The sequence below is a fragment of the Equus quagga genome, chromosome 2, assembly GCF_021613505.1.
Source record: "Equus quagga isolate Etosha38 chromosome 2, UCLA_HA_Equagga_1.0, whole genome shotgun sequence".
NCBI lineage: Eukaryota > Metazoa > Chordata > Mammalia > Perissodactyla > Equidae > Equus > Equus quagga.
Genome location: NC_060268.1, coordinates 81,084,037 through 81,106,054, shown reverse-complemented (window position 1 = coordinate 81,106,054; position 22,018 = coordinate 81,084,037).

Genomic DNA, 22,018 nt, shown 5'->3' with positions numbered 1-22,018 from the left:
ACGTTGCATCTTCAATGAATAAATATTTTAAACACACTTAAAAATTTTTTTAAATGTTCAGTACACAAAAGAGCCCTGGCAGGTGGAGGATCCACTCCGGTTATCAGGGCAGAGTGACGAGCTCCTGGGTTATCGGGCCCTCCTCTTCCAGAACAGCGAGGTATGCGGTAAACACCTGTTGGTCAGTGTACTCACGCCCACTAAACCCTTTCACACTGCGGCTCGTCTGACCTGCTCAATGTACCTCTCACTCTTTTCCCACAGTTGGCATTATGAATTACAATGTCTACAGCCCAATAAAAAAGGCGTCAATACCAGTTGGCTTATCAGGCTTTGCTTGTAGTTTGCTCTAAAATATATACCTATTTTGTAATCTCTGGGGACTTTCAAAGCCAGTTTTAAAAATTAATAGTAAAATTAGGTTTCTGTTTCCTGAATTGAAAAATCAGGCATTTTTATGTTTACGGAAAAAAGCTTAAACACGATATGTTGCTTCAGCAGAAATCAAAGCCTTTTTATTCAGATGATTTATGAACATGGATTCCTAACTAGGCCAGCACTAATGCAACCTGATGTAATTAAATATTGAGATGTAAACTTCATTTCACAGACTTGTAAACACACTCTCCTGAGGAATCTTATTTTAAAATGTATCCTTACAAAACCCTAGCCATATTATTATGTTTTTATTATTTTTATGGTTTCCACCAACGCCTGCTTAGTCCTAATGAGGCTTTCCTACATTTCTCCAGGAATTCAGTGAATCTCTTGCCTTCTCTTAAACAGAGGGGGTTTTTATAAAGTCTGTATTCTTGAAAACAGCACTGTCCAACTAAAAGACATTCTGGTCTCACCATCCTTGCCCAGGAGGCACCTCCTTGTCTTATCAGCTAAGAGATCTGAAAGTGATGCAGGGGTCTCCAGGAAAGGGACTGATCACAGCTGAGTTGACTGTTATCCTCGGCCAGGAAAAGAGGTTGCTTTACACCCTAGGATGTTCTCTTTGAAGCATTACTGTATTGTCCCTTGCATTTCAGAGACAGAAAAGTACTGGCAGCCCAGTGTGGTGGCAGGGCAGAAGGCAGAGCATTTGGGGATCATTTCTATGTGTAATTAAGAGACTTGCAAGGGTGGGCCAGGTGGTTGTTTTTCTTCACTCACCTTTTAGTAGAGTGTGGATTATCCTTGCTACCTATGTTAACGAATGTCAGGTTGTTTCTCATAGTAATTTTGAGACTGTAATAAAATCCAAGATCTTTTTTTCTTTCTTCCTTTTTTTTTCTTTTGCTGTAATGACAATTTTCTAAAACTCTGAGTCTGCCAACTGAAAAATTAATGGCAGCATTCATTTGGAGTGTGGAATTTTCTAAAACTCATACTCCATCCAGTGTGGTCCTCACAGGCACTGCTGTTTAGAGAATAGTTGAGCTTGAACCATGTGAGTGCCTAGAAATGTTGATGGTGGTGGCTTCATTGTTTTAACCAGATTCATTTTGTTAAGAAAAATAAAAGGGCATTACTTAAAGCCAACGAATATGATGGAGTAAGGACCTCTCAAAATTCTCCCCTCCATAGAAGCAAGGAGAAAATTGGCAAAAATTGTCAGAATCAGCTTTTTTCAGAACTCTGGAAACTAACCAAAGGCTTGCAGCAATCCAAGGAATTATTTACTCAAGAGAAATAGCTGAATCTCAGTAAGAACAGTAAGCTTTGTGGCATCGCAACTTGCCCTATTTCCAGTCCCCCCTCCCCTTTCCAGCTCTGCTGTATCCTCGAAAACCAACAGTTCACAGTCAAGGTAGGAGCAGCAGTGTAGAAGCCACTGAAGGAGGCAGCATGGGGTCGGAGCTCCTTCAAAGCCTCTTTCCCAGAGACTTGTCATTATTTGACTTGTCTGGTGGTTTCCTGGAAGATCTCACTTGCAAGGCTGTCTTTATTTTGCCTGATCAGAGCTTGTCAGGTGTGAAAAGCCTTTTCCACAAGGACATTTATTGAAAGAAAAATCAGAGACAGTTGTGGCTGCCTGAAGCAGTGGATAATCAACAGAACAAACAATAGGATAACTGAAAACTTAAAGGAAAAGCTGAAGAATGAGATATTTTTAGAGGCTTTCAAAAGCTCTGACATTCCTTGGAATTTAGATGGTCATGTGCATGCATAGTGTTTTTTATACAAGCCAAGGGTTGTACATCTGCTCAGGAAAGACCTGAAAACATTCTCAGCTCTCACCTTAGGTTGACCTTGAGGATCTGCACAAGCAGAAGGTGAAGCCTAAGGCAGAGCTGTGAACTTCCTGGCTGAGTGTTGAAGGGTGTCCCAACATTCACACAAAGCCCTCAGCAAAGACTGGGAGAGTTACTGGTTTCAAGTGTTTAAGGAAATCCCTGTCCAATCATTAGCTCACCACAAAACTACCTGAGGGAGACTTCAGTGTCCATGCATTACAAAGAATATAGACCTTACAGAGTTAGTTCAGATGTCACTGAACAAACAAAACCCAGTGACTGCATCAAACCCTTGGCACATAACCACACTGTCAAAAGATAAGGGGAGAATCTTGAAAGCAGCAAGAGAGAAGAAACTCATACATGAGGGATTCTTATCAGAAACCAGGGAGGCCAGAAGGCAGTGGGATGGTATTCAAAGTGCTGAAGTAAGTGACTATCAAGCAAGAATTCTATATCCAGCAAAACTATCCTTCACAAAGGAAGGAGGAATTTGGACACTCCCAGATAAACAATTCATCGCTAACAAGCCTGCCCTACAAGAAATAATGAACAGAATCCTTCAGGGTGAAATGAAAGGAGAATAGACAGTAACTCAAATCCATGTGAAGAAATAAAGGGCACTGATAAAGGTAACTACATAGGTAAATGTAAACGACAGTGTAAATGTGTTTTTATTCATAACTTTTTTCTTCCTATCTAAGAGGCAACTGCATAAAAAAGTAATATAAATCTATGTTCATGGACTCAAAGTGAAAAAACACAAAGTTTGTATGACAATAACAGTACAAAGGAAGGGAGAGGGAACAAATGGAACAAAATTTTTATATACTACTGAAATTAAGTTGGTGTTAATCCAAACTAAGTTGTTATGCATTAAGATGTTAATTATAATCCTCAGGGAAACCACTAAGAAAATAACTAAAGATTATACAGTAAAAGATACAACAAGGGAATTAAAATGGTACACTAGAAAATATCTACTAATACAACAGAAAGCATGAAAGTAATGGAGGAACAGAGGAACAAAAAGACATAAGACATGTAGAATACAATTAACAAAATAGCTGACTAAATCCTACCTTATCGGTAATTACTTTAAATGTAAGTGGATTAAACACTCCAATTAAAAGGCAGAGGGCCTGCCCTGTGGCCTGGTGGTTAAGTTTGGTGCACTCCGCTTTGGCTGCCCAGGTTTGGTTCCCAGGGTGGACCTACACCACTTGGTGGCAGCCATGCTGTGGTGGTGACTCACATACAAAATAGAGGAAGATTGGCACAGATGTTAGGTTAGGGTCAATCTTCCTCAAGCAAAAAGAGGAAGATTGGCAACAGATGTTAGCTTGGGGCAAATCTTCCTCAGTGGAAAAAAAAAAAAAAAGAGAGATGGCAAAATGTGTAAAAATCATGGTGCAACTATATGCTGCCTACAGGATACACACTTTAGTCTGACACAAACAGGTTAAAAGTAAAAGGATAGAAAAAGGTACATCATGCAAACTAACAAAAGGAGAGTGGTAATAAATATACTAATATCAGACAAAGTACACTTTAAGGCAAAAATTATTATTAGAAACAAAGACATTACATAATGATAAAAGGATCAAGAAGACATAATTATGTGCATATATGCACCTAACAACAGAGCTCCAAATACATGAAGCAAAAACTGACAGAATTGAAGGGAGAAATGGACGATTCAGTAACAGCAGTTGAAGACTTCAGTGCCTCACTTGCAATAATGGATAAGACAGCCAGACAGATGGTCAACAAAGAAAGAAAAGCCTTGAAACACTTTAAGCCAAGTAGACCTCACAGACATTTATACAATATTCCACCCAATAACAGCAAAATGCACATTCTTTTAAAGTGTGCGTGGAACATGCCCTGGGCACATCATGTTGAGTCATTAAATTAAGTCTTAATATTTTTAATAGGGTTGAAATCATACAAAGGATGTTTTCTGACCACAATGGAATGAAATTAGAAATAAATAACGGAAGGAAATTTGGAAATTCACAAATATGTAGAAATTAAACATTACATTCCTGATTAATCAATGAGTCAAAGAAAAAAATCACAAGGGAAATTAGAAAATTCCTTGAAATTAATGACAATAAAAACACAACATAATCAAAATTTATGGGGTAGAGCTAAAGCAGTACTTAAAGGGTAATATATAGCTATAAATGCCTAAATTAAAAAAATAAAGGCCTTCAATCAATAACCTAACATTCAAACTTAAGAAACTAGAAAAAACAGCAAACTAAACCAAAAGAAAGCAGGAGAAAGGAATAATACAGATTAGAGTCAAAATAAATGAAACGGGGGCAGGAAAATAGAGGAAATTGAAATCAAAAGTTGGTTCTTGAAAATAATCAACAAAATTGAAATGCCCTTAGCTATACCCACAAAAATAGAGAAGACTCAAATTCCTAAAATCAAGATTAAAAGGTTGCTACTAATCTTACAGAAATAAAAGAATCATAAGGGAATGTGTATGCCAACAAGTTAGAGAACCGAGATGAAAGGAACAAATTTATAGACACAAACTACCAAAACTGACTCAAGAAGAAATAAATTTAAATCTAAACGAGATAAAGGAATTAATATCTTCACAGGAGTGAACATCTTCACTGGTGAATTCTCCAAAAGATTTGAAGAATAATTAACACCAGTTATTCACAAACTCCTGAAAAATAATGTAATTCACCATATTATTAGAATAAAAGACAAAGACAAGATTATCTCAATAGATGCAGAAAAAGCATTTGATATTTGACAAATATTTTTAAATTAAGACATTCAACAAACTAAAAATCGAAGGGAACTTCCTCAACCTGATAAATCACACCTATGAAAAACCAATAGCTGACATATTGGTGGCAAAATACTGTAAGCTTTCCCCCTGAGATCAGGAACAAGACAAAGATGTCCCCTCTCACCACTTCTATTCAACTTTATACTAAAGGTTGTAGCCCAGGCAATAGGCAAAAAGAAGAAGAAATATAAAGCATCCAGGTTGGAAAAGAAGAAATAAAACTATATTTTCAAATGACATGATCTCATATGTTGTAAATCCTAAGGAATTCACACACACAAAAAAACTAGTAGAGCTAATAAAAGTTCAACAAAGTTGCAGGATATAGGATTAATATACAAAAATGGATTTTTATACATTAACAACGAACAATCCAAAAAGGAAATTAAGGAAACAATTCCACTCATAGTAGCATTGAAAAGAGTAAAATACTTAGGAATAAATTTAACAAAGGAAGTACAAGACTTGTACACTGAAAATTATAAAACATCATTGAAAAACTTAAAGATAACCTAAATAAATGTAAAGAAATCCCCTGTTCACGGATTGGGAGAATTAATATTGTTAACATGGCAATACTCCCCAAATTGATCTACAGATTCAATGCAAATCCCTATCAAAATATCAGCTTCATTTTTTGCAGAAATGGGCAAGCAGATCTTAAAATTCATATGGAAATGCAAGGGACCCAGAATAGCCAAAATAATCTTGAAAAGAGGAACAAAGTTTTAGGACTCACACTTTCCAATTTCAAAACCTACTACAAAGCCACACTAATTAAGACTGGTACTAGCATAAAGATAGACAAGTAGATCAATGGAATAAAATTGAGAGTTCATAACAAGCCATTACATTTGTGGTCAATTTCTTTTTGTCAAGAGTGCCAAGACAACTCAATGAGGGAATGAATAGTATTCTTAACAAATGGTGCTAGGACAACTGGATATCCACATGCAACAGAATTAAACTGGACTACTACTCCATACCATTTGCAAAAATTAATTCAATTGAATCATAGACCTAAATGGAATAACTAAAATAATAAAACTCTTAGAAGAAAATAGAGATATAAATCTTCATGACATTGGACTACGCAATAGTTTCTTAGATATGACACCAAAAGCACAAGTAACCAAAGAAAAAGTAGATAAATTATACTTCATCGAAATTAACGACTTTTGTGCCTCAAAGGACACTATTAAGAAAGTGAAAAGACAACCCACCCACAGAATGGGAAAAATCATTTCAAATCATATATGTGATAAGAGTCCAGTATCCAGAATATAAAAAGAACTCTTAGAATTCAGCAAAGAAAAAACTCCAAATAAAAATCGGAGGATTTGAATAAGCATTTCTTCAAAGAAGATACATAAATGTCCAATAAACACATAAAAAGATGCTCAACATCATTAGTCCTTAGGGAAATGCAAATCAAAATCACAGTGAGATACCACTTCATACCCACTAGGATGGCTATAAACAAAAAGGTGGACAATAACAAGTTTTAGTAAGGCCATGGAGAAATTGAAACCCAATTGCTGGTGAGGATGTATGAACTATACAATGCTGGCTCAGCTGTTTTGGAAAACAGATTGGCAGTTCCTCAAAAGGTTAAACCTAGAGTTACCACGTGACCCAGCAATTCCAGTCCCAGGTACCTAAGAGAATTGAAAACATACGTCCACACAAAAACTTGTATGCAAATATTCATATTCATAACCAAAGAGGAGAAACAACTCAAATGCTTATCAGTCAATGAATGGATGAATACAATGTGGTATATCCATATGATAGAATAATACCAACCATAAAAGGAATGAAGTACTCACGCATGCTACAACATGGATGAACTTTGAAAACATGACAGAAGCAAGACACAAAAGACCTCGTATTATATGATTCCATTTATATACAATGTCCAAATCAGCAAATCCATAGACACAGAAAGTAGATGAAGGGTTTCCACGGTCTAGGGGGAGGAGAAAGTGAGTAGTGACTGCTAATGGATGTGGGGTTTCTTTTTGGGGTGATGGAAATGGTCTGGAGTTAGTGGGAATGATTGCACAAGCTTGTGAATATACTAAAACCCACTGTATTGTACACTTTAAACGGATGAATTTTATGGCATGTGAATTATATCTCAATTTTAAAATCAAAGCCAGTGATGCAACTTCCTTTACATATCTGTCAATAAACTATTTTTGGATAGACTAACAATCCTTCCAGAAGCCATGAATGGCACTGCTGTCACTGTGGCTATGAAACGGATGGAAACTCAGTTAACAGCTCATCTGGTTTCAGAATCTGTTCTCGATGGTTAACACCAGCATCAGGCCAATAGTACAGTAATTTAAAAATCTCAGCTGGGGAGCGTTCCCACTCTCTTAATCTATTGATCAAACAGTCACCATTCCACTGAGGGCCCCCAAGGACCAAGGTCCACTGCAAGTAAAACACCATGAAATTAATGTGTTTGAAAATATAATCAAGTGGAAAATTCTGTAGAATACTAGGAAATACTCTTCTGTAAAGTACTTGGAAATGATATTTGCTTTTTTCCTAGTTTGCAATACTGCGTTTTGGTACCATTCTTTACCTAAAACAAAAATGTTCAGGGAGGTATTCTTTACTAAAGGTCCTATGTTTTCAGCATAATTATTAATTAGTTGTGTATCAGGCATTCCAAAAGTACCTCCTTAATCCAAGGCTGCTCACGATTCTCTGAAATTGATATGTCACTGCTAGATTTACTGACCAAACAATTACATCCTCTGTGGGGCTCTACAGTCTAATTCAGTGGACCAAAACCATGTCTAGATTTTAAGTTAAAAGGTAGGGAATTTAAAATTGTATATAAGAAGCAGTGGTTACATCTTGTTCTCTTCAGGTATGTGTTCTTTGTTTTTAGTCGATTGGGCTGGTAAAGAATTCTATGAGAAAAAACATAAAATCCAGCTGTAACATTATTCGTGTGATCTTGCTATTTGAAATAATCCAGGTAAATTGTGTTTCGAGCTCTTTCTGAGTCTGGTACATCGATTATATGATCTGATCTTGCATCAAAGCCCTCAGCAGACTACCCTCCCAGGGAAAACCCGCTCTTTTTTAGTTACTATAGGAATATGCCTTAACCCCAGTCTTCCTGCAAGGATTCTCTAGCATATAATATTTTTTATAGTTTATAATTCTTATTAAAGTAGCCTTATTCTGATTACAAAAGCAACACTGCAGGCTAGAGAAAAGTATAAAGAAAAAGCTTACCATCCCAGCAAACCCCCATCTTTTGATAAGTATTTGTCTATCTTTCCACTCTTTTCTACGTCTCCTACACGCATACATGTGGATTTACTTAAATGGCGTCTTAGTATACATACGATTTTATAACCTGCTTTCTTTACCTCATATATCGTGAAAATCCATATCAATAAATACAAATATACATAATCACTGGCTGCACAGTGCTACATTTCTACCAATATTATTTAACATGTTATATATATACTTAATATATTTTTAAACAAAAAGTTTTTTTTCTATTGTATTTGAAAATAGTAATTTCTTTCCATGTCTTCCTCCGTGTAGTACCAGTTTATTTGGGAAGGCAGATGGGAGATTAACTCTTTCATAAGCAAGTATTAGATTGCCACTACTTTTACAAACACACTTGATTGGTCTAGCTCTTTTCAACCAGAGCAATCTTGGAAAACTTTATCCTCTTCTTTAATGTCAAATTTGCTGTGACCAGAGCCCTCAAATAGGGTGCTAACTGTCTAGTACGCCATGACCACTTACAATTTTCAGTAAAGAGGTTTTCCCAAAACGTTTCCACTTGGCGTATTTTTTTTTAAACAACAAGAAGAAAAATGACCTGGGATTTGATCAATTAATCTTTTGTTTAATGTTAAATTTACAGCATTGATTTACATCAGATTTGTGGCCAAAATATTTATAGTTAGCATAATCGTCTGGGGTCACAGCAAAAATAAGAGATGGAATCTAGCTTTAAAAGGAGCAGCTCACAAAAAGAGCTGCATTACTGCCAGTGAGAAAACGAGAAAACGGCATCGAGAAGATGAGGGGAACAGCAGGAGGGCGTGAGTCAGCCGCAGAGGAGCAAACCGCACCCTTGGGGGAGTCTTCATGGCTCCCATCCAAGCGGCTGAGGAGCTCTGCAGACTTAGGAAGTGTGAAGAGTAAAGAGATCAGAGTAAGGAGAAAAGACAAGGGGGAAAATGCTGAAAAGTACCACTGCTTCAGGAAGAAGCATTGCTTAAAACAGAAACGAGCCTGATTTGACCAGTACCTGTGTTTTCTTTCCATCCTCTTTCCTTTAACGATATGTATCCTGTTTAGTAAAATAGAATCCAAATTTAAGGAAAGAAATTGAATTTTGTACCATTGGTCCCCTCCTCTGCCTCTAGCCAACCACAGTCCTGGACTCACAGTGCCCTGACTTTGCTGGAGTCAGGCGCTTACCTCTCAGCAGCCGAGACTGCCTACGGGCTGGGGGCGCGTGGCCTTGTCTTGATAGCCATGGTGGTTGTGGTTCTTCTGAAGAACCCAGACTGAAGGTGAGCACATCTCTGTCTACCCTGTAGGAGGCTAAGCTACGTGACTATTTGAAGATCAAGAGAAGCCTGAGGTTTTGCAGGCCTTTAGACAAGCCCTAACTGAATGAGATAATATACAGTCTCAGAAGAAATGGCTCACGATCCTTTACAGAAGGTCCCTGGATTTGCAGTGCTTGGCAGAGGAAGAGACATGGGGAAATACCGAAACTCACTCTAAAGGTAAACATGGAAATGTGAGATTAAAGAGCATCTGATACCACAAATATCAAAAAGAAAGCAAGAAATAACTTGATTTTTGCCTGTGCCTGTGGCCACCTCAAGGATTTGTCTTCACACGCCACCTTCCTTTGGGACAGTCCTGCCCAGCCCCTTATCTTTGCGTGGATCTCACTGATGCATCGGAATTGGCAAACTCATCTCAGAGGATGTGGAAAATTCCTCAAATAGCGTTCAGCATGCCCTGCCCCACCTTACCCTCAGGTTTCTCACAGGCACCTTCTCAGCCCCTTTGCCAAACTTCTAGATAATTTGTGCAAATGGGGATAATTTCTACTTCAGATCAGTTACTCTATTTCTATTAGATGATTCCCATTATTTGTATACAAGTATTTTAGTGATCTTAACCAGGCACTATAGTGTCTATAATTTGCAAACTGCATTTTCCACATTACCAATATTAAAGTCACTTTATTCTACTTGTATACAAAGAATCTTCTAGAAAAATCTGAGCATTTCATTTGGACCACTTTTGCATCATGTTTTTCACTAGGGTCTTAAAGATCTAATCTAGCTAGAGCCTTCATTTGAAAACATGCCATCTGGTAATTTGCCACCATAAGTTGCTGAGACACTGCACACTTCATAGTTTTAGCTAAATGGCTGCTTTCTTTTTTAACCTGCAGCTTCCTCAGAACACAACTTTTTAATGTTATTTTTACTATTCGAAGTAACATGCAAAGCATTCACCTCTAAGTGATATCCTGTTACTCTCAATAAAAGAAAAAAAAATCCAAATGAAACTGAAATCTAGGAAAGGAGCCCACCCAGACCAGCAAAATCAGAGGGAATTGAAAAAACATTCAATGCTCGCCAGGTTTGTAAAGTGTTTTTAAAAATTCTCCTCCTAACCCCACCCCACCTTGTACTTAGGAAGAAGAAATGCAGGGTATAAATAATGAAGGAATAGAATAAATAGATATGACAGTGATAACGTGTATAAAAACAACCATTCTTTAAGATTTGCCAAGTCAATTCGTTAGCTATGTTTTGCTCTCTATGGAGGTTTAAGAATATTGAGACGTGTATCTGTTACACAAAATCATTCCTTCAGTTCTAAAAATACTCTCCTGCTACTAACTCAATTAAAAAAAAGTGCAGCAGGAAAGCTTAATTAAGCTTTCTAGGTTGTTAAAACTCTGCTTCCAGAAAAAAATGTACTATTCTTAGAGTCCCACAGTCCAGTTGCAAGAAACAAGTAATGTATTATCAGTCGAGAAATGTTGGTTCCTTTCTTGTGCTCAGCACTAAGCCCATTGCATGAGGTTTAGCTGAGCAAACCCGAGGCTGCTGGGCAGCTAGGGAGAACTTCCTTCTCCCAGTACCGTCAGCCTCAGGAGAGGGGAATTGACGAGAGGCCAAATTCCTTCAGGAAATTTGGGACTAGTTGAAACCATCCTACCCCACCTTGCTTTGATGATGGCAACTGATGATAAGTTTTAATTTTTCAGCACCTGGCCTTAACAGCACAGCTTCACAGCTCCAAAACAACAACAAAGAAAGAACTAAACACCATTTACAGATTGGCACCGTGCCCCAGAGCCCACAGAGGGAGCAGAGAGTAGCAGGGTGAGGAGAGAAAGCAGACTTCCCTTCTCCAGACATCGGAAAAGGGAAAATCTAACTGCTGAAAAGGCACACAAGATGGCAGAGAAGCCTGTCTTTGGGGCTCTGAGGAAAGAGACCCACAGGCAGGGCTGTGCTGGCTTTGTGTTGGTTCCAAGGCTGTGCCTCAGGAGATGGAGCCTGGGGACAGCGCAGGGTCCTGCAGGCACAGGGCTTGACTAAGGTACCAGTAACGCTGGGTTTCAGGCCGGCTCCTCTGCCAGGCCCCGTGCAGATCAGGCACAACTTGGTGTGCAGATCTGCACAGAACAAAGTCTGCAACGACGAACAGCCCCAACGTCAGAAGAAACCAAGGCTTTCCAGTGGTCTAAACAACGAGTCAGAGCCTCATAACACCACAGCGAAGAACTACCGTCTCTCCTCAGAGGTCCGGAGAGATTGGAAGCAGAGATATTTGGGCCCACCTCTGTCATAAGAGGAAAACGGTGGCAACGGAAAATTAGGAGATAGAGCCAAGGTTTCCCAGTCTGATCGTGAAAGAGTTGCAGCTAAAACTCCATCCTTCCATTCACTCCCAGGACGCACTTCAAAGCGGCAGATCTGTGCTGGGCTCTGGGGACTAAAGGGTGAGCAGCACAGAGCTGGCGCCTGCCTTCAGGGCGCTGATGTTCTAGGGAAAGAAAACAAACAGTAAACAAAAATATACCCAAATGGAGAGTTACAAAGAATGGCAAGCTCTAGGAAGGAAAAAGGAAGGTGCCAGGAAAGGGGCTAAATGGGGCAGAGGTGGCGGGGAGTCTGAAAGATGAGATGAAGCCAGCCGTGGGCAGAGCTCAGGGCAGAGGGCTAGCAGGCGCATGGCTCGGAGGCAGGGATGCGCCTGCGCGCTCGGGCCTGGGGAAGCCCAGCGCCCAGGAGGGTGGCGAGCGCTGGGCAGACTGGGCCGATGCGGCGGGGCTGGCAGAGAAGCAGGACGGGAGGGGAGAGTCTGCCGGCAGCGCTGCTGAAGCGATGGAGGTTTTCTCCCCGGGGACAATGAGCAGCTGCGGAGCGTTTGGGGCAGGTCGTCGTTCCGTGCCACCTCTTGGTGTGATGCGGAGGGGAAGAGATTGGAGGCGGCTGAGCGTGGGACGGGGACAGAGGCCGCGGGAGTCGGGGGAGGGGTCAGGGAGAGTGCCGTGGCTGCTAGGCCAGACCGGAGAAGGAGAGAAACGGCCACAGCAGAGCGGAGAGGAGGAGGGAAACCGAGTAGGAAGGACGACGAGGGAGGGTGAGGCGCAGAGAGGTGGCCCGGGCGTCCACTGCATCTTCCAGTTCCTGCTCCATCTCTGTCTTGCTGTCCACGCCCCTTTGGTTTTGGTCTGTCCCTCTGTTCTCTTCATCAACAGAGCGGCCTCCCTACACTGCTGCCACTTCCTCCCTGTCCCCTGCCTCCATCTTGCCTCCACCACCCTCTGACACTGCTCTCAGAGGTGGCTGACGCCCACCTTCCCCACTGCAGCCACCCAACCCGCCCATGTCCTTCCACAGCACCACTTGAACTCTGGCCCCACAGGCTCCTCCCGCCCCCTCTCTTGGACTTTGCTCCTCCTTCTCCTTCCATCCCAGAGCTCAACCCAGGCCCCACAATGCTGGACTCCTAAGAGTTTGCTGGAAGCTCCCTCTCTTACATCAACCCCTGCCTGGAGCTCCCACCATCTCCTAGAAGGAGAGGCCTTCTCAACTCCACGTGGAAGCCTGACCATGCCCCAGCCTGGCTGCCGCCTCAGTCTCAGGGCAGTTCTACAGCTCGTGAAAACAAGGTTGTGGAGATGGCAACGCAACTCTATAAATACATTAATAACCACTGAATTCTACCCTGAAAACGGGCAAGTCTTATAGTATATACATTTTACTTCAATGAAGCTTTAAGAAACAAAGAAAGAAAGAAGCCCCCAGCAGTCCTCTGTGGCCCCAGCCCTGACCTCCACTTCCAGGCCCTGGTCACCAGGGGCCCACGGCCGGCCTCCCATGTAAGTCACACTTGATTGCTCCCTCTGACTAACTTCCCAAGTCTAGAAAGTTGCCAGAGTCAGCCAACTCTCGTCCACCAGGATTTCTCAAATCCCGGCTGCCCCCAACGCCACCTCACCTGAGCCCCCGCCATCGCTCCGCAGAATCCTTTAGGGCTCTCCCATCAGTGGTTCGCAGCTTGGGCACTACCCCCTAGGGAGTGCTCGGACCTTTGGGAGGGTGCTTGGGGCTGTCATATGGGTCTAAGGCACTTGGCATTAGTGGGTGGGGAAGGGATGCCAGACAGCTTTGTTCAACAATCGTCCCCTGTCCTACAGGGCTTCAGAACGTCCCACCCACTTTCCCTCACACACAGGTAAGTCCGGCCTGCTGTTACTTATCCTAGGTCCCTCTTGTATTGACTTGTTCTTCTCCTTTTTGTTTTCCTGAACTTCTTTTACACAATGCCTTCTCATCCTCTTAATTTCTAAAATTCAAAATTACTCATTCTATCTAGATGTCAGCAGCTGATTACCTCACTGTGTCTTTACGGTGAAGGAGCAGGTAATCTACAAACACAGGCTCACTCTGTGTTGCTTGGACCTGGAGCCAGCTGGGACCTGGAGCTCCTCTTCCAACGCAAGAGGCGCCCCAGGCTCGCCTCCCTGGGGACAGGCGGTTTCTCTGCAGCTTTCCCGGGCCTGGATCTCCAGTTGCCAGGCAGCTGGTGTTCCCAGTCTACTCCTGCAAACAGCTGGCACCACACACCAGACTTCCTGGCACCAAGCGACCTGGGTATTCCCCCTGTGACAGGGCTGTCTTCTCACATGGGCCCTATAAAAAGGGAGAATAAGAGAAGCAGGGAGCCTCCCTTGGGACATCTGCCTGCCAGGCCCCACCCTGCCCCACTCTGGGGTGTGGGAGGACGGGATTGTGCCTCCGGGTCTCGTGCTGACTCTGGCTTTGTAAGGGCCCACGTCCCCTGGTAAGGCCCGCTCCTTACCTGAGCCAGTGACAGTGACGGTGTGGAGTCCAGCCTGAGCCCTGGGACACACACGGCCACCCTTTGCTTACTCTCTGCTCTCTGGGTCAGATGCCTTTGGACCTCTTCACTCCGCATCCTCAGGCTAGGGTCCCTGCTCATCACCGCTGGTCGGCAGCAAGCTCGCCCTTCTGACTTTCATGACGTTTTGTTCGTAGTTCTCTCAATGCTAGAGATGACTTCCTTCTCTACCCCCGAGGGTCCCGTCCCCACTGCAGTACTTCTCACGTAGTCTGTGATGAGGGACCCCGTGAGCAAGGTCCAGACCCTGCAGAAACACTTACTGAGTATCTGTGATATTTAAGGTACTAGTCTAGGCCCCGCAGAGATACGCACAGAGGGAACACGGCCCATGCCTTTGCGAAGTTCATAATATATTCATTTATAGCTCTTGGAGGGAAAAGACATTAGTAGAAAAGGGAAATGGAGAGACGAAAGAGACCTCATTTATAATCAAATAGGGATAGACATCACCCTGTTCAGATCCACTATTTGTTCCAGGTAGGGGCGTTGTGACGTGGTGACAGGAACCCAGGAGACCGGGTGATGGCCATGGTGATCCTCCCCAGGGACGTTCCCCCTCAAGCTCGGCAAAGACAATGTCCCATCCCTCAGGCCTGGCGAAGTCCCATTTGAACATCCTCTCACTACTTCCCTCCGCTGCCGGACTGGAGAAGGTGCTTTGCTCAGGGAGGAAGTGAGTCCCCCATGAGAGTCTCTGGGGTCCCCACTTCCTACTTTCTAAGACAGGCGGCTGCTTCTGGCCCAAGTGCCACTGCCCCAGGGACCCTTACGGTCCCACCATAATGGGGAGAAGAAAAAGGCTCTTCCAGGAAGCAGCCTTGGGGAAGGGAAACCACACGAGGAGACCACACTCGTGCGTGACTTCAAAGATCAGACAACTATCCTCTAAAGTGAATGAATGAATGAAAGGAATGAATGAGAAAGTAAGTCAAGTGAAGTGAAGTGATGCCTGCCATGGCAGTGCCTGGGCCTGAGCTGCTGGCTCTCCACCCTCCCACTATTCCACAGCATCGCTTCCTTACAGAGCAAGAGGATGGACAAGGCCCAGGAGAAGGGAGGAGACTCCGCAGGAGCCTGATTCTCTCTTCTCTGGCAAACATTGCTATTTCCATCCAAGGCACTCTGGGCACCTGGGCAGGCTGTGGCTGGAGGAATTGGTCATAACATGGTCAGGGGAGAAAGGGCACCTGTGTTCACTACTGGGAAGTGAGAAAGTGTAGATGTGATATTGTCAGATGAGGGACATGCACCTCCTGGGCTAAATGACTCTTGCAGGTGTGAAATGGTGGCACCGACCTGTCTTCTTGCTCATAAAAATAATTCTTGCGCCTGAAAATGTTTTGATCAAAAAACATTTTCTTTGTTCTGAGGCATTCAATTGGCCTTACAGGGCCAGAGACTTGTGACAAGAATTTTCATCTTTGCTCTGAAAGCAATGGCACCTTCCAGGTGCACCGCACAGCCAGTCAGCTCTCCCCAGGCTCCCCGCCGACTGCCACTCTGTGGCTTGGATATGCCAGGGTTAGCATCTTAAAAATAAAGACTCCTTCCAACTGAAGGATAGAACAGACTTGGTGATATTTCTGCAGACAGGAAAGAGGAAAACAGCAGATGCTGTAAAAAAATGAGTCCTGATTCTTACCCAAACCAAAGCTGGACAGCTGGAGGGTTCCATGAGCTCAGGTTGCCCCTCTCAACCCCTCAGCCTCCACCTGTAGCCTCAAATTGAGTGCATCCCCCTCTTGCACCCAGCACAGTGTCGCATGTTGCTCTGAGCAAGTTTTGAGTCTCTCTAGGTGGACAGCTGGGACCAGATGGACAAAGAAACGCACACAGTTGGAGGCACCAGGATTGGATGGACACAGACCCAGGCAAGCTCTGCCCTTCCTTCCCAGGCAGGCATGTCTTCTGGGGCCTTGCCTGTCCTGCCCCGTGTCACACACCTCTCAGCCTCGGGCTAGCCAATCAGCAGGACTATGTGAAGTCCATCCCCTGTGGATAGCCTGCCCGAGGTGGCCACCACCTGGTTGGGACCTCGGGCAGCATGAGGTCTGATGGTGAGCAGCTTGAGAGCAAGGTGCTTCCAGCCACAGGCCAGCAAGGGCTCAAAGAGACCCTTTGATATCTGTCCCCCCAAGACCCACCCTGGGCCTGAAAGATTTCATCTGCCTTGGAAACCTATATTTATCAAGTAACAGCTATTGGTTGCATTTTCTGGATAGTCTTCCAACAGAGCCTCAGTCAGGTTGAGCGGCCTCTGGGTGGATGTAAATCCCTCTTAAAGTGGATGCACCGGCCTGCGGCGTGGGCGCATGTTCGCCTTCTCGTGGTCCTCCCCAGGCCCTACCTCCTTCGCTGAGCTCTTGGGCCCTGGACCCAGCTTCAGAAGGGCTCCTCCAGGCTTCAAGGACCTGGTCCTAGAGCCGGAGAACCAAGGAAGCTGCAGACTGGGCAGGGCCATCTGGAGGTGGCACTCCCTGAGTCCCATCCACCAGCACCCCCACATTCTGCGGTCCTCAGAGTCTAGAGGCCTGTCTGCTCTGGCCAGAGGGGACACAACTCTGCGCTCGGACGGCGTGTGCTCACACCCCGCCTGGCTGCCACCTTGGCCTCTCCAAGCCTCCTCTCCTTGTCTTATAAAGATGGCAACAAAGACCTGCTCCAAGGGCTTTTTTTAGGAATAATGAAATGATGCGGTGTCTCATAGGGGCTAAAAGGAAACCCCCTCCCCCTCCACACCCCCAACTCTACTCCCCGCCTGCCCACTCACTTCCTTTCTTGGGTTCAGCTCAGTATGTATGTTCATGTCCTTGGAGCTGAATTAGTTTGGGATGAGGCGGCATAGGAAACGCTTTCTCCTGTCCCCAAGGGGATTACACTCCTGAGGCCCGATTCCAGCCTCCACCCAGCTCACACTCGCGCCAAGCCCTCAGCCGCCTTTCCTCTCCCCATGGCTCCAGGCCCGGTTTGGAGACGCTCAGCTCTGACGCACTTCTATCTGCTGACACAAGTTACTTGGACGCCTTTGAACCCAAAACAAGGTCAGACATGAAACCACGTCTCCCTGTGCAGCCAGGCCTCCACTCCCACCAACCCCGGGAAAGACTTAGAGAGAACAAAATTATTAGTGGCAGAGTTAATATTGTGCCCAGCCGAGACTCCAGCCCCTTCAACAGAGGCAGCCTCTCTCATAAGCATGGTCTGGAGTTTCTCTGCTTGTTATATGTTTACATACAGAAAGTCCCACGTACGATAGGATATGGCCTCGTAGGCGCTGCACAGATAATATCACTCTTCATCTGTTTTTTCACTCACTTTCATTTCTGAGCTGGAGCCCGTCAATCCATTTTGCACGTGGTTCTCCCGAGCTCCCGGCCGCCGCCTGCAGAAAGGACCAGCATTTCCTGACTCTGAGGCTGTGCGTCTGGCCTAGGAGACTTCTCCTTTCACGCCACAACACGATTACTTTGGTGACAGTGTCACTTCAAGAAATAAAAAGCCAGGTGCGTTGGCCCAATTTTCAGTTGCGAGTGGATTCTGTGTGCAGCTTTAGGGCCACAGAAAGGCTGCGGGTGCCAGCTGACACCTCAATGACACTGTTTCCCCATCTGGGTCCTGGGGACAGCCCTGGCACCCTGAATGGCACTCCACCCCTAATCCTGGCAAGGAGCAGAGGGAGCTTGGGAGCCCAGGCCGGGCTGGAGACTGACGCTCCACCTATTTCTCCCACCTCCCCTGCCTTGTTGTTAAAACGCACCTTGACTTTGTGCTTGTCAAAAGCATCACCGAGAGAGAGGGCACCGTCTCACGGGCAATGGGAGTGCCACACCATCAGGCTCTGGTAACGGGGGCCCCACTTAACACGGACTCCTTCTAGAAGGGCTCGATGGAAAATCCTTCTCCAAGCCCTCCAAGCTGGGGATTATTGTCAGGGGGCCTCGGGGCCTGCCCCTGCTGCCAAAGCCACTCTGTCTCTCTGACTCTCTCTCTCTGGCTTTGGCCTCCAGGCCAGCCAGGACACGTCATACGGGAAGACACATCAGGACACAAGCCAGCCTAGTTGCCCAGCCTCCCAGGCAAAGAACCAAACTGAGCTGGAGAGTCTGATTTTCTGGGCCTTGCCTCCTTTTTGACAAATTTCTTCTCCTTTTAGACCTGGGGTCCACTTCCTCCTTATCCCCCAGTCTCTGACCCCCCAACTCCCTTCCCCAGACCTGCCCCAAGCATTCCTGCCCCAGTGCTCAGCCCAACTGGCCCAAGTGTAGCCCATTGTCTTGAGCACTGTGATTGGTTGTGGGATCCAAGCCAAAGCCAATTAGAACGCAGCATTACCCTGGGCCCCAGAGCTGGTCCTCAAATGGCTGTGCCCCAGCTGGAGACAGTGAGATGGGAAAACAGTTCCTTCCTCTTAACACCCAGCAGGGAAAGAAACACTTTCCCTTTCTCTGGACATCTAGCCATGTGGGTGTAAAGTATGGGACCACTGCCACCATTTTGTCACCATGAAGGAAGCTGGACTGAGGAAGAACCTGATACAGTTGAGGTGGGGAAACAGAGAGCATCAGTGAGAGATGGAACCAGAGCCCCTGGATTAAGCCAGTCCTGAAGCCCACCCTAACACTGGCATCTACTTATGTGAGAACAGATTTCTCTGTGGTTTGGTATCTTCATGATGGTGGTTTCCTTTGAGCATAAGTGAGCAAGGGCTGGGGGCGCCTCCTCAGGGCAACACCCCTCCTCCACGCACACGGACAAACTCACTTTCTGGCAAACACCTTCTCTGAGACTAGTCTAGGTGACTTGAGGATCCTGTTGCACTGACGCCGCAGAATGATTTCCCTAAATTAACAGGTGTGTCAAAGTTACCTTCTACCTTGGCTCTGCCCATTCTGGATCCTGTTCCAAGTGCCCCTCTCTGGCCCCTGTGAAGACCCTCAGCAGAAGGACTGAAGGCAATGGGCTCCAAGACCAGAGGAGAGGAGCTAAAAGCACTTGGACACCTCCAAGGCCAGGACTCCAGGCCCTATGAGAGCAGCTCTCTGAATTTAGGGGGGAACCCGGATTCACCCCGTGGCAGCCCCACTGCAGGCTGTACCTCTCTTTAGAGAGGCTGGAGAGCAGAGAGGTCAAGAGGATCAGGCTACCTGGGTTCAAATCCTTGCTCTGCCGCTTGTTAGCTGTTCGACCTTGGGCAAATTACTGAATCTCTCTGTGCCTCAGTTTCCTCACCCATACAATGGGGATAATGCCGGCCTCATAGGGTTGTTGTGAGGATCAAATGCGTTAATTATTTGTAAGAAACTTAGAGCAATGCTAGATACACGGTAAGCAGGCCATCACATTTAGCTGTTATTAGGTGCAGACATGGAGAATGAGTGGTGCTGCTTTCCTGGCTTTTTTTCGTGTGTGACATTAATTTTCTTCTCTCCCTGGGGATAAGTGTCTGAGGGGCCTGGGCGGTGGACATCTTACCCCTCCCGGCTGTACCCAGAGACATGAGGCTTCCAGAACTCCTAGACTTGTCAAGATTCTTATGCTCACGCAGTGCAGACGTGACAGGCAGGCAGGCTGGGGGCTGGTATCTCATCACACCCAGGGCAGACCAATGACAGAGAGTTCGGGACTCCTGCTCCTCCTGAGGCAGAAGCCCAAGGATGACTGAGGTCACATTCCTTCCAGCTCGGGTTGATGAATCCTGGAGCTCGAGGTAAACTGACCAATAGAAACTAAACACGTCTTCCTCCTGCCCTGAGTTCATGCGCAGCACATGTGTTCGGACCGCTCCATCAGCAACCATGGAGGAGCTGAACGCCAAGGACCATGTTTGTTCCATGTTCTGAATCCCCTTGGGAGATACCTTGTGCGGAGTCTCATTAGTCCGAGTGCCGAGAAGAGAAACCACGAAGAGGCCCAGTGGGACAGCCGGCTCACCCTGACAAAGGTCACAAGGAGTCGCCGCTGGAGGGGACTGGGCCGTTTGCCGCAGTCTGATGTGTTCCCACACACCGCACCGCCTCACGCCCACCGAGGATCCGTCTCGGGGAAGCTCCAGGGAAGGCCCCCGTCCCTCTCCTCCTTGCTCCACTGTGCCCCTCTCCCATCCCCAGCCCCGGGGTCCCAGCCAGCCCGAGTGGCTGTGATTGTGGATGGGCTCCCACACCACACCAGCTCAGAGCCAACACCAGGGCCTCAGCTCGCCCCCATGCCGCTCCCAGGAGGTCCCCTCTGTTCAGGTTCAGGGCTGAGTGTCCTTTGGCATTTTGCTTGCTCTGACTCCGGGGGCCTCATGGCAATGCTGTCAAGGACACTCTGGTCCAGCCTACGAAAATCCTCAGGGGCATGACTGTTGGCTCCAGTGTCAGAACTGGCCTTATGGTTGTGACTCTTGGGCCTCTTCGTCGGCCTTCTCTCTTTTGTCAGCATTGCACGGGGCAGGAGGCTATCAGCTCTCACCCCCCGGTAGCCAGGCCTGTCCTTCATCAGTCCCTTGTAGGGCCCTCCCTCTTTTTTTCTTTTTTTTTGGTAAGGAAGATTGACCCTGAGCTAACATCTGTGCCATTTTTCCTCTATTTTGTATGTGGGACACCACCACAGCATGGCTTGATGAGCAGTGTGTAGCTCTGTGCCCAGGATCCAAATCAGCCAACTCCAAGCTGCTGAAGCAGAGCGTACGAACTTAACCACTACGCCCCCAGGCCAGCCCTGGGGCCCTCCCTCTTTGACCCCAGGGCAGTCTTGCTTTGGCCAACAGGCTGTTAGCAAGTGTGATGCAAGTAGAGGCTTGAAAAGTACTGGCAAAATGGGACTTGCTCCTCCCACTTCTCTGCCACAGCCATGAGAATGTGCCGCGACTGGCCTGCTCGTTGACGAGATACGTGGAACAGAACTAGTGTCCCCCATTGCCCCAGCTGAGGCCACCCTAGACCAGCCAACAGCCAGTGGATCTCCATACACGTGAGTGAGCTCAGCCAGCACCAGGACATCTGCTCCAGTGAGCCCAGCCTAGGTCACCGGCCTGCAGACTTGTGAGATAAATCAATGCTTATTGCTTTAAGACACTGAGTTTGGGGATGATCCATCACACAGCATTATTGTGGCAATGGTAAAGGATACAGCAGGCAAGGTGGGGCGCCTGTCTGTTCCATAAGCTGTGAAGCCTTGTCAGAGAGGAGCTGGAGGTAGCCAGTGTGGAGGGCCAGGAAGGAGGTGGTCCATAAAATAAGGGTTTCCAGGCCCCACCTGGGGCTGATCCTCACAAGCATTCATTCCTGAAGTGCACAGGACGTGGCAAAGGCACGAGCATCAGCAGCTTTACTGAGCACCTGCAGTGGGCCACGCTCGGTCTAGGGAGCACGAACCCCCAGGGATGGGTCAGATGCTGCCCTGCTGCTGGACCTTGTCTCCCCAAGGTTCCGGGCTGGCTGTGGGCATCAGCCGGACAGTGTGCACTCCCATCATTTCCTTCTCTGCCCCCACAAATGGTGACCGAATTCCCTTGCTG